Here is a 12,428-nt window from a genome sequence, read left to right on the forward strand (position 1 = left end):
GTATGTACCTGTAAAAATGGAGCATTCTCACAGCATGGGAGAGGATATATTTTGACCACCAGAGGCGGCTAGAGGTTTGAGGTAGAAGTCCTTAAGGCAGGAGGCTTAAGGAGGGACTGCTGGAATGGTGTGCTGTTTTGGCAGCACCGTGGAGGTGTGAGTCAGGTGTGCCTCTGGGTTTCTTCACGTCTCTGTCCTCTAAAGATAGTGGTTTGTTTCCTGAGGGGGTGGAACCGCCAGATCTGGATCTGTCGATGTGCTACAGTCAGCAAGCACTTCCAGCCACAAAGTGGATAAGGCCATCTGCGATCTGGGACAGGAAGGGGCCCAATCACGCGATGTGGGCATGAACTTCCTGTTCTGGGTACAGCACAGGCAGAGTTGGGATTGAGAGGCCCAGGGTTCAGCAGATCTAGAAGCAGGGAGGGTGGTTCACAGTAGGGGCAGTGGTGACTGGTAAAGTGGGAGCCCAGTAATGGGTGGAGCCACAGTTCATGGCAGTCAGAGCCAACCGATTCAGTTCTAGTTTTGTCCCAGTCTTCTCCCTCCACACAGCAGAGTTCTGCAAGGGCAGCCTTGGCACTGAGGAGGGGGAAGCTGGCATGCATTGCCACCCGCACCCCCCAGGCTGTAGGCAAGAAGGCTGGCAGGTGAGGGCTGGCTGAAGGCAGGCAGAGATTGGTGAGGCAATGCCCCATTGGCTCTGAAGGACCAGCCTCCATTGAATATAGGCCCTTTGGTCAAGGGTGGGCAACCTTTCTTCTGTCAAGGACCGCATTCCCTCAGGGGTCATTGGTCACAAACCGAAACAGGGCTGGAACCAAAGTGGGCAGGCCTACTCCTTCTCTCTCTCTCTAACACTTCCATAAAGGACATAAGGAGAGCCTGCTGCTCTACCTCTCTTTTAAATCAGAACCAGTGAAGGCGGTGAAGGTCCTGTGTGAGTGTCTGGAGGCGGTTAGAGGATGGATGGCGGCTAACAGATTGAGGTTGAATCCTGACAAGACAGAAGTACTGTTTTTGGGGGACAGGAGGCGGGCAGGTGTGGAGGATTCCCTGGTCCTGAATGGGGTAACTGTGCCCCTGAAGGACCAGGTGCGCAGCCTGGGAGTCATTTTGGACTCACAGCTGTCCATGGAGACACAGGTCAAATCTGTGTCCAGGGCAGCTGTTTACCAGCTCCATCTGGTACGTAGGCTGAGACCCTATCTGCCTGCGGACTGTCTCGCCAGAGTGGTGCATGCTCTGGTTATCTCCCGCTTGGACTACTGCAATGCGCTCTACGTGGGGCTACCTTTGAAGGTGACCCGGAAGCTACAACTAATCCAGAATGCGGCAGCTAGACTGGTGACTGGGGGCAGCCGCCGAGACCATATAACACCGGTCTTGAAAGACCTACATTGGCTCCCAGTACGTTTCCGAGCACAATTCAAAGTGTTGGTGCTGACCTTTAAAGCCCTAAACGGCCTCGGCCCAGTATACCTGAAGGAGCATCTCCACCCCCATCATTCTGCCCGGACGCTGAGGTCCAGCACCGAGGGCCTTCTGGCGGTTCCCTCATTGCGAGAAGCAAAGCTACAGGGAACCAGGCAGAGGGCCTTCTCAGTAGTGGCGCCCGCCCTGTGGAACGCCCTTCCAGCAGATGTCAAAGCGATAAACAACTACCTGACATTCAGAAGACATCTTAAGGCAGCCCTGTTCAGGGAAGTTTTTAACGTGTAACATTTTACTGTATTTTTGGTTTTTATGGAAGCCTCCCAGAGTGGCTGGGGAGGCCCAGCCAGGTGGGCGGGGTATAAATAATAAATTATTATTATTATTATTATTATTATTATTATTATTATTATTATTATTAGGCCAGTGCTGTATCTAGTCCAGCATCCTGTTCTCACAGTGGCTGACCAGATGCCTGTGGGAAACCGACAAGCAGGATTTGAGCCCAAGAGCTGTCTCCCCTCCTGTGGCTTCTGTAAAACTGGTATTCAGAACATTGCTGCCTCCAGCTGTGGAGCCAGAGTAGAGCCATCGTGGCTAATGGCCATCGATAGCCCTCTCTTCTAATTCTCTTTTAAAGCCATCTAGGTTGGGCGCCATTACTGCCTCGTTTGGGAGCAAGCTCCATATCTTGGCGGTGTGAAGAAGTAGCTTCTTTTATCTGTTTAGCTTTCAGCTTCAGGGTATGGCCACGAGTTCTAGTCTTGCGAGAGGGAGGGAGAAAAACACTTCTCTTATTCACTTAACACACGAGCTTTTAAATTTCTATCATGTCACCACTTAGTCGCCTTTTCTCTAAACAAAAACAGTCCCCTCTCTTGTAGGGGAGTTCCTTCATTGCCTTGATCATGTATCGGTTGCTGAACTGTTTCCAACTCTATAATATCCTTTTCAAGGTTCTCTCTCTCCCGCCCCCCATCTGACACCCCCTTCTCTTAACATTTCTGTAGTAGGCCACATTCCAGCCACACAAGCCAGGGGTTTCTCCAATCCATACATAGGAAAGAGCAAGGTATGTTCTCAACAGTTGAGGGAAACTTTCCAGCCAAGCAGAACCACTTGAGGAGGATGCAGAACAGGCCTGGTGAAGAATTGTCCCTTGAGGAGATTTCCACAGGCCAGGCAGAGAAGCCTGGAGGACTGAAGTTGTTCCCTGTGCATGAGATTCCCCTCACCCCCAATGACTTTGGGGTTTGTTTCTCATCCTATGTTTTCTTTATTTATACCCAGCTCTTCCTCCCCGTGGCACAGCTAACAGACACGATCTAAAAACGGAAACCAAGCAAAAACAACATTCTAAAACGGATTGAAAGTGGGTTATGCGTTTACCACAACAAAATGGGGGAGGAAACCAGTGCACCCAATAGCCACATAAAAGTATGACGTGGCTCTTAATGCTAAAAATGCACGGATGCTGCTGTTGTCTCTTGTGGTGTAAGGGGGGGGAGGGATATATCCCTTTTCAGCATGGTTGGAGGGAAGGGAAGCTGGTATAGTGGTACCTCTGGTTAAGTACTTAATTCGTTCCGGAGGTTGGTTCTTAACCTGAAACTTCTTAACCTGAAGCACCACTTTAGCTAATGGGGCCTCCTGCTGCTGCCACACCACCGGAGCACGATTTCTGTTCTCATCCTGAAGCAAAGTTCTTAACCCGAGGTACTATTTCTGGGTTAGCGGAGTCTGTAACCTGAAGCGTATGTAACCCAAGGTACCACTGTACATTGAAAGATCATTGACTACTAAGGCTAAAGATATACCTTCTCAAGAGAGAAGGGTGAGGGCTTCCTTTTTCTATCATATCAGTCTTCGGCTCACGTCAGAGACAGTTATTGTTAGCTCCTCATATCCTAACATTTTAAACGGTCATGGCTTCAGTGTCGTGCTACTTTGAGCTGCCATGTCCTCCTAAGAATCATGGAATCTAGTTTGTTAGTGGCGCTGAGGGCCATTGGGAGACACACACCCCGACACAGAGCTATAATTATCATAGTGATTTAACAGTCAATCTCTCCTCAGGGAGCTCTGAGAGTTGTAGCTCTGGAAGTCATTTATGAAGTGTAGGACACCCCTGCTCCTAACAGCAAACTTATATGGTGAAGTGCTGACAATACAGCAGCTATAAGGGGAGCCACTGAGGGAAAAGTGTGAAGTATCAACCTGCTTGTGGGAACCCTGGAGTTTGTAGCAGTACAAAAATATTTTTGAAAAAAACACTTAAACGGGTAGCCCCACCCCCACTTAAAGAACAGCAGCAGCCTAATGAGAACTGAGCATGCTCAGCTGCCTTGCTGTCTGGAACCCTGAACAGGAGCACTCCTGTTAGGATGCGAGGATATGCACTGTAACATTTTGCTGCAGTCTCCCTGATCAGAACATAACTGTTATAAATAACTATCTTCAGTTTTCACCGTATACTAACCCGTGCATAGGCGCCGACTCCATGGGGCTTGAGGGGGCTCGAGCCCCCTCAAAAAAATTTTTGGGGGGGCTCAGCCCCCCCAATAATCTCGGGCGGGCGCCCTTTCAGCAGAGCGCCGCCGCCGTCCCCCGCCTCCTCCTCACCTGCTCCTTCGCCAGCCAGCCAGCCGCGCGCCCTAATCGGAGGCACTGCCGGAAATCCCGCGAGAACAGGGGAATCCCGACTGGCCACACCTCCCAGCCAGCCAATCAGCTGGCTGGGGGGGCGTGGCTTGCCCTATTTAGGGCCGGAGCCACTTTATTTGCATATTCATGAGCTTATTTATTATTCATGAGCTTTCCCGGGCCCCCCCAATATTTTTTCTAAGTCCGCGTCCCTGAACCCGTGACCTAAACCGTTTCTTGATTCTGCCAGAAGTAATTTACAGCTGGGCACATACTGAAGTGACACGCTGAAGATTTGAAAGCCTTCGGAGTGACACATCTTCCCAATTGGTTGCTCTTTCGACCAGAGAGATTACAGGTAGTAAACTCTTCTTCTCCAGTGCGTTTATCCAAGGAGGAGTTGCCTTAAAGTGCAATGGCTACTAGCCGTCAATGGCTGTTATCCACCATGGCTGGGCAGTAACGTTTTTGAATACCAGTTGCTGGAAACCACAGGAGGGGAAAATGCTCTTTTGCTTAGATCCTTGCATGTTTGCGACGGGAATCTGGTCAGCCACTGTGAGATGCTGGACTAGATGGGTCTTTGGGCAGATCCAAAAGGTCCTTACTGTGTTCCTACGGAAGCTCACCCAGCTCAAGACTATGAACAGGACCCTAGGGCCAGGGGGGAGGGTCTCAAGCAGGGGACTTTCCAAGCCCTTCCCTGTGAATATTTTAACACTGCTGATGCCCTGGAATGTTCCTAGGACACCACCACCCTTAACCTGCAAATCTCTCCTCCCCAAGCTGGTGACTGGCTGGACTTGGTCATGTCAAATTGCAGAAGGCACCCACTGGAACAGAGCCAGGTTGGCTTCAAGACAATGTTCCTGTATTCAGCCAGTTTCTCTTAAGAGACATTTTTCTTCCCTGCAAGAAGTTCCAATCAATCAATCAATCAATCAATCAATCAAACCTTTATTAGGCATTATGCAAATAAAATAACATGTAAAAGCCTTGGAATATATATAAAAAGAAGTTCCAAGAACAAAACAAAACAAAAATCTTGGTGCCCAGGCATGAAGAGACCAGTGTGTGTGGATTGCACCTAGAGTGGATCAGATATCTTAAGCCTCACATGCACAGGGATGTTCAGGAGAAGAAATTGCTTTGGAATGACACGATCACTCCCGCTGAGCGAGCAGACACAACGGCCACGGGGATGTCGTGTCTGTCCAAAGCTCTTTCAAGGATCCCCATGAAAAAAATACAGCAGGGTGAACGAGTGAGCAGCTTTTCCAGTCCTAAAGAAGACATTTCATGCAATGTCATGCGTCTTGTCTATAGCACAGATTCACTCATTCATTTCATAGCATGTCCTCCTAGCACAGAGTAAATAGCTGCTTCTAGTTCATCAAGGGTGGGCGCTTCTAGTTTCTCAAGGGTATATTTCCTACAGCTGCATAATCTTGCACAGGAAGTGAAAGGAGAAGTGAATGCATGAGGTTTCTACTGCACTGGATCTGGCCCATGCAAGTTGACAGTCCTTTCATATAAATTATTGTGTGTGGTACAAGTATACATGTGAGATGTCATGTGAGTCATGCTGTGTGTAAGGAGGAAAGGAACTCACAAATTAGATGCTCGTTCTTTTATTTGCATGCCAAGCCAAAAGGACGTTAAGCTACGGAGCCAAACAGATAACATAATAAACCAACTCCCCAAACAACAGCTCTGCATCCAAGACTCCTTCCTTATTCTGGTTGCCGTACAGGCCCAAATGGGAATGTTGATATAATTGTTTGCTAATCAAAGCACATGTTGTAAAATAAAAGATTTAAAAAAAAGAAGTTCTCAGGAACTAGAGGGAAAGAATCAAGCACATTTCAAATGGCTGAACATGTAAATAAGTAATATAGGTCCTCTGTGTCAACCTGCAAATGGTAAGTAAACACACAAAAATGCTTAGGACTGAATATACACAATTGCTACAGTTTCTGTTATTATCTACTCTAGCCAACATGGTGCCTCCAAATGTTGAACTCCATCTCCCATCAGCCTCAGCCAGCAAATTCAGTGATCAAGGATTCTGGGAGTTGTGGCCCACAAACATCTGGAGGAGGTTGAGGAAGGTTATTGGCAAGGTCCCTCCAGAATGATCTTAAGGTGGAGGATTTCCCTTTAAGACTGGAGAAGTCAGCAATAGAACCCGGGTCCTTTGTAACCGCAAAACATGTACTTTACTACTGAGCTAAAGCCTCTCAATATTGGCATATTTAACTCTGAGGTCTTCCACTGGATTAAAAAAGGGTCAAAACTGAAAAGCTGCTGCGGAAGTGCATTTTTCCTTAGCTGGAAGCTTCCAGCGCAGCCTTGCTTGGGGCATGTCAATAGAGCCCAAGAACATTGTCTCGGCTTGCCGTATGAGCCATGCCAAAAGCGATTTAGCAGTCCAGTGACTAAGGTTCTGTCAGGTCTCCAGTTGCATCTGGAAGGACTAGATGGCTCTAGTTTGGAGATGAACTGCATAATCCCTTGTGTGTTTATTCAGAGGTAAGCAACGGGTGAGCATACATAGGACAAGATTAACAGGCCTTGAATCTCGAACTGACAAGGACATATTTTAGTGCCCAAGCTACAGAACACCAACAGCCTTGTTGCTTACAATAGGGTTTCCAGCAGGAGCTTCAGTTCAAGGGGCTAGGCTTGCTGCTGCTGCACCCTTGATAATAGTATTCCCACCTATCCATTTCCCCCCAGGCTGGATGCAAAGCAGCTAATTTCTGTGGGCATGCAATGGAGTGCCAAGGCAACCGTAGCGGGGCTTGGGGGGGGGGGGAATCTTCTGCCACGGCTGACAGTCAGTAGTTGGTCTGGCGTGAGAAGGAATTCTCAGATCATCTCTTGGCTGTGGGTGGTGCAGAGAGTACGGCCCCCCTTTTTAGATTCTTCCACCTCAACAAAGAGAAGTGGGTGCACCAGGGTGTCGGATGAGAACGGGTTTTGAGATGCTGATGTGAGGTGTGTTGTGCTCTCTGCTGAGAAATAAAACATGCAACTGCACCAAAAAAAGGGAAAGATTGAATTCTGACTTGTTGATTACTCAGATCCAATCAAAATTACACGTGCCCTTTGTTTGAATAATGAACACTTACAGCAGAGGGTAGGGGATCTCAGACCAGGGAATGGTTGGATGTGATGCTCCAGGCCCCCTAGACCCTCCCCAGGCCACACTCCATTGCTGTCTCTGCTTCAAGGTCTTGAGGGCTCACATGTACAAGAGGATGGAGAAATTAAGGCACAGAAGCCTCTCAAGGTTTGCATAGCTAGAAATGTAGCCTACTGCACCTATCCATTCTTAAGGAAATCAGCCCTGAGTGCTCGCTGGAAGGACAGATCGTGAAGCTGAGGCTCCAATACTTTGGCCACCTCATGAGAAGAGAAGACTCCCTGGAAAAGACCCTGAGGTTGGGAAAGATTGAGGGCACAAGGAGAAGGGGACGACAGAGGACGAAATGGTTGGACAGTGTTCTCGAAGCTACCAGCATGAGTTTGACCAAACTGTGAGAGGCAGTGGAGGACAGAAGTGCCTGGCGTGCTCTGGTCCATGGGGTCACGAAGAGTCGGACACGACTAAACAACTGAACAACAAGCACAAATGAAAGAGTCGTATCCATTGTCCTGCCCACTTTTGCCTCTGGTGCTGCCCACCACTCGCCTGCAGCTCCCAGAAGGCTGCCCACAAAGGGATGCAGCCCTTGGGCCAGAGAAGGTCTCCTTCCCTGCTTTAATGTGTAGGACTGTCGTCTCAAGAGCTGAAAATTACATTCAAAGAAAGAAAGAAGAGCGAGCGAGCAAACTCAGGTTACTGAATGCTGTGGTTTTAATGTGCTTATGCAGGGCTCAGCAAACTTTTTCGGCAGGGGGCTGGTCCACTGTCCCTCAGACCTTATGGGGGGCCGGACTATTTTTTTTGGGGGGGGGAATGATGCATGAGCCCCAGTGGCTGCCTACCTGTGTCTTGTGAGCGACGGGCTGGTGGCGGCGGGGGGACGATGAGCAATGTGCGAAAGGGCTCTGGAGAGGGGCTGCTTAAAATGGCCGCCACTCAAGCACTGCTGCTGCTGGCACCAACAAAGCCTGTCCGCCTTCCTCCTCTAGGCAGGGCGGGGAGAAGTCAGGAGGGAGGGGGAGGCGCCACCGGTGCCATGAGAGGGAGAGGGAAAGAATGTGCGTGCTGGTGATCCACGTGGCAATTCCTGGACCATCTGTGGGCCAAATCCAGGAGGCAATTGGGCCTGATCTGGCCTGTGGATCTTAGTTTGCCGACCCATATGCTTATGTGAAAGCGGGCTGAGGTATTATCTTTATCCTTTTTTCAAATAAACATAGGTTTCATAGACTCATAGGGCCGAGGGCTTCTTGGAGGTCATTAAGTCCAACCCTCTCTGCCAATGGAGGAAACAACTTCAGTATCCACTGGTATTCAGCCTCTGCTTAAAGCTGCCCAGCAAAGGAGAGCCTATCACCTCCTGAGGCACTTTGTTCTTCTGTCCAACAGCTCTTGCTGTTAGGAAGTTTTGCCTAATGTTGAGGTGAAATCTGTTTCCCTGTGATTTCTACCCAGTTGGTGGTATTCAGCTAAGTGGACCCACTGGCCCCAACTTAGTTGCTAAGTGCGAAAATTCATTTTGTATACATGGTTAAGTTTTTAAAGAGGAACCCTATGTAGCCAGAACAGTGCAAGAAAGAGAAAAAAACAGAGAGAAAGATGTCTGTTTAGATCAAAGAGCCTTCTCTGGCATAATCTAATCTTCTTTCCCGTGTGGCTGATAATGAGGAAGGTTTAACTCAACTCTGCATCTCTCATTCACAGATGTGAGAACAAAGTTGGAAGATATGTGGAGAATCAGGGTCCAAATAATCTCTGTGACGTTTTCACCTTGCATCCTGTTAAAGCACGACATATACACCCCCAATAAATATGCGTCCCAGTTACATGTTATATTCTGCATAGGACACACACAAGCCTGAATCCACTGCAATATTACACACCCTGCAACGGATGGTAAAACCTAATTTTGTAGCACAGAGAAAAGTAGGATGGAGGTGGATCCTGTTCAGTGAAGGTATTTAAGCAGAAACTGGATGGTCATGTCAAGCATGCTGCAGCTCATGTGATTTTCTTTTATGCATTTGAATCCCCACGACGGGGTGAGCTCCTGTTGCTCGGTCCCTGCTCCTGCCAACCTAGCAGTTCAAAAGCACGTCAAAGTGCAAGTAGATAAATAGGTACCACTCCGGCAGGAAGGTAAATGGCATTTCCGTGCACTGCTCTGGTTCGCCAGAAGCGGCTTAGTCATGCTGGCCACATGACCCGGAAGCTGTCTGTGGACAAACGGCGGCTCCTCGGCCAGTAAAGCGAGATGAGCGCCGCAACCCCAGAGTTGTCTGCGACTGGACCTAATGGTCAGGGGTCCCTTTACCCTTTACCTTATACAAGCATTGTTTACAACTAATATAAATTTTTACAATATCATAGCTAATATAAATTAACTAATATAAATAAATAAATATTCCTGTACTGAGCAGGGGGCTGAAACAGGTGACCTCAAATCCTTTCCAACACAAAATGGCCTTGGCAAGTCTGTTGAGTTGCTGACTTGCACTTTAAAACAATGGACTTTGTTTATTCTATTTTGATATTTATTTGTATTTTATCATATTTACTATATTTTGATTTTATAACTTTTGTAAACTACTTAGGGATTATTATTATTTTGGCAAAAACATTAAGCAGTATTTTCATTCATTCATTCTCTGATGCTTGCTTCCTCCCAAAGGAGCCCAGTGCTCCTATAGACATCTTTATTATTTATTAAATATTATACACTGCTCGTCATCTGAGGAGTGAAAGGGTGGTTTACAGTACAAAAACACCACCTTCTAACTAAATAAAGGGTTCATTCATACTTTTGTTGCATGTGGGCAGCATCCTGCCCTTCCATCCATTTTCATTGTCTGTATGATGTCCTCCTTCAAATCGCTGTCTTCCTGCACTTTCCTCTCCTTCAATCCAAATTTTCTGATTCCAAAAGGGACAGGATGTGAGAAAATCTGGAGCAGAAAGTGCAGGAAGGCAATGGAGAACATCATATGGACAACAGAGAACTAACACAGGTACAAGCAAGATGAACTTTAACAGGGAGAAATGTCAAGTATTGCACTTGGGCAAAAAAAATGAGAGGCACAAATACAAGATGGGTGACACCTGGCTTGAGAGCAGTACATGTGAAAAGGATCTAGGAGTCTTGGTTGACCACAAACTTGACATGAGCCAACAGTGTGACGCGGCAGCTAAAAAAGCCAATGCAATTCTGGGCTGCATCAATAGGAGTATAGCATCTAGATCAAGGGAAGTAATAGTGCCACTGTATTCTGCTCTGGTCAGACCTCACCTGGAGTACTGTGTCCAGTTCTGGGCACCACAATTCAAGAAGGACACTGACAAACTGGAACGTGTCCAGAGGAGGGCAACCAAAATGGTCAAAGGCCTGGAAACGATGCCTTATGAGGAACGGCTAAGGGAGCTGGGCATGTTTAGCCTGGAGAAGAGGAGGTTAAGGGGTGATATGATAGCCATGTTCAAATATATAAAAGGATGTCACATAGAGGAGGGAGAAAGGTTGTTTTCTGCTGCTCCAGAGAAGAGGACACGGAGCAATGGATTCAAACTACAAGAAAGAAGATTCCACCTAAACATTAGGAAGAACTTCCTGACAGTAAGAGCTGTTCGACAGTGGAATTTGCTGCCAAGGAGTGTGGTGGAGTCTCCTACTTTGGAGGTCTTTAAGCAGAGGCTTGACAACCATATGTCAGGAGTGTTCTGATGGTGTTTCCTGCTTGGCAGGGGGTTGGACTCGATGGCCCTTGTGGTCTCTCCCAACTCTATGATTCTATGATTCTAAGCAGCTTACTGTCCGCAATAAACAACAGTATGAATGAACTACCATGCTGTTGGATTATTGCTTAAATTGAGAAAGCATGAATATCAATGCCCTGGAACTTCAGTCCTCCCCGGAGTAATACCTAATCTTGTTGGCATAGCTGGTTAGAAACCGCAAATGTGCTGTTTTCTAGGGAAACCTGCTGATGGCAAAATAGCCATCAGCAGCAGGGGTTACTGTCCACTGAGACTGGTAGAGCAGAAGGCAAGGAGCCCAGACAGCAGTACGCTCAATAATTAGTGGAGCCAACTCATCTTAAGCTTTGTTCCTGTTCTCTTCTCTGCTGTGTTTTATAAGAGCAATACTGAGACTACAGATGAGGGAGATGATAGGCAGTTCCACCACACTGGGCTCATTGGAAGATGGGCTGGTGGGGGCTGGCTGAGGGCAGACTAAGGTTGGTGGAGCAGTGATTCATTTGCCCATATGGACTAGCCTCCACTGGCCATTAGAAATATTACATTCAGTGTCTACATTTAGTTTGCATTTCTGTTGGCCTGGACAGGGGGAGTTACTTGGGGATGTTTCACTTCTGCTTCTCATTTATTTCAAACAGTTTCCATTGTTCATAGTGCCACCGAGGCTATAAATAAAAATGCAAACAGACTATAGCTTTCGACACAGTCTCTGAAAGAGAGATTCTCATACCAGGCACACTTATTATTTACAAGTGATGTGCTCTTTACCAGAGCTATGACGAGTGCCGACGACTGCTGGACAGATCACTGATTAATGTGTTCTATGTTGGCTATCAAGATACCTCAATGCAGGCTTCAAGGAAGGAAACCAAGGCGCAAAATGAACACTCAAGCCCTTCAAGATCCTATTAAGTGGGATTGCTTCCAAATTACTCTTAAGGACCACCAGTGTCGAAGCAATGATACTTCAACATCAACTTCGTTGCACTGGTCATGTTGTGCCGATGCCTGGTTATCGTCTTCCAAAGCAACCACTCTATTCCTAACTCAAGAATAGAAAGCGAAATAGTGGTGGACAACAAAAGAGGTTTAAAGACTTTCTCAAGGCAAATCTTTTAAAATGTAGGAGAAACACGGACAATTGTGAAACACTGGCCTGCGAGTGCTCCAATCGGAGAACAGCCTTTGGAGATCAGTCGTGGGCTTTGAAAACGCTCAAACTCAGGACGAAAGGGAAACATGTTAAGAGGAAGGCACATTTGGCAAACCTTCACTGTGATCAGTTCCCGCCCAGAAACCTATGTCCCCACTGTGGAAGGACATGTGGATCCAGAATTGGCCTTCACAGTCACTTACAGACTCACTGTTAAGACTGTGTTCATGAAAGACAATCTTACTCGGATACAACTGATCACTAAAGAAGAAGAAGATTTATCTTTCATCTTTT

General features: G+C 47.3%; 1 long non-coding RNA gene across 1 annotated transcript; it reads left to right on the forward strand.

The window, feature by feature from the left end:
- Positions 1 to 1,880: 1,880 nt before the first annotated feature.
- LOC308581333 lies at positions 1,881 to 5,787 on the forward strand. The gene is made up of 3 exons (XR_014004981.1): positions 1,881 to 2,871; positions 4,328 to 4,995; positions 5,096 to 5,787. It is a non-coding gene; the product is annotated as an uncharacterized lncRNA (long non-coding RNA).
- Positions 5,788 to 12,428: the final 6,641 nt, after the last annotated feature.

This window comes from Podarcis bocagei (genome assembly GCF_964188305.1).
Source record: "Podarcis bocagei genome assembly, chromosome: 2".
NCBI lineage: Eukaryota > Metazoa > Chordata > Lepidosauria > Squamata > Lacertidae > Podarcis > Podarcis bocagei.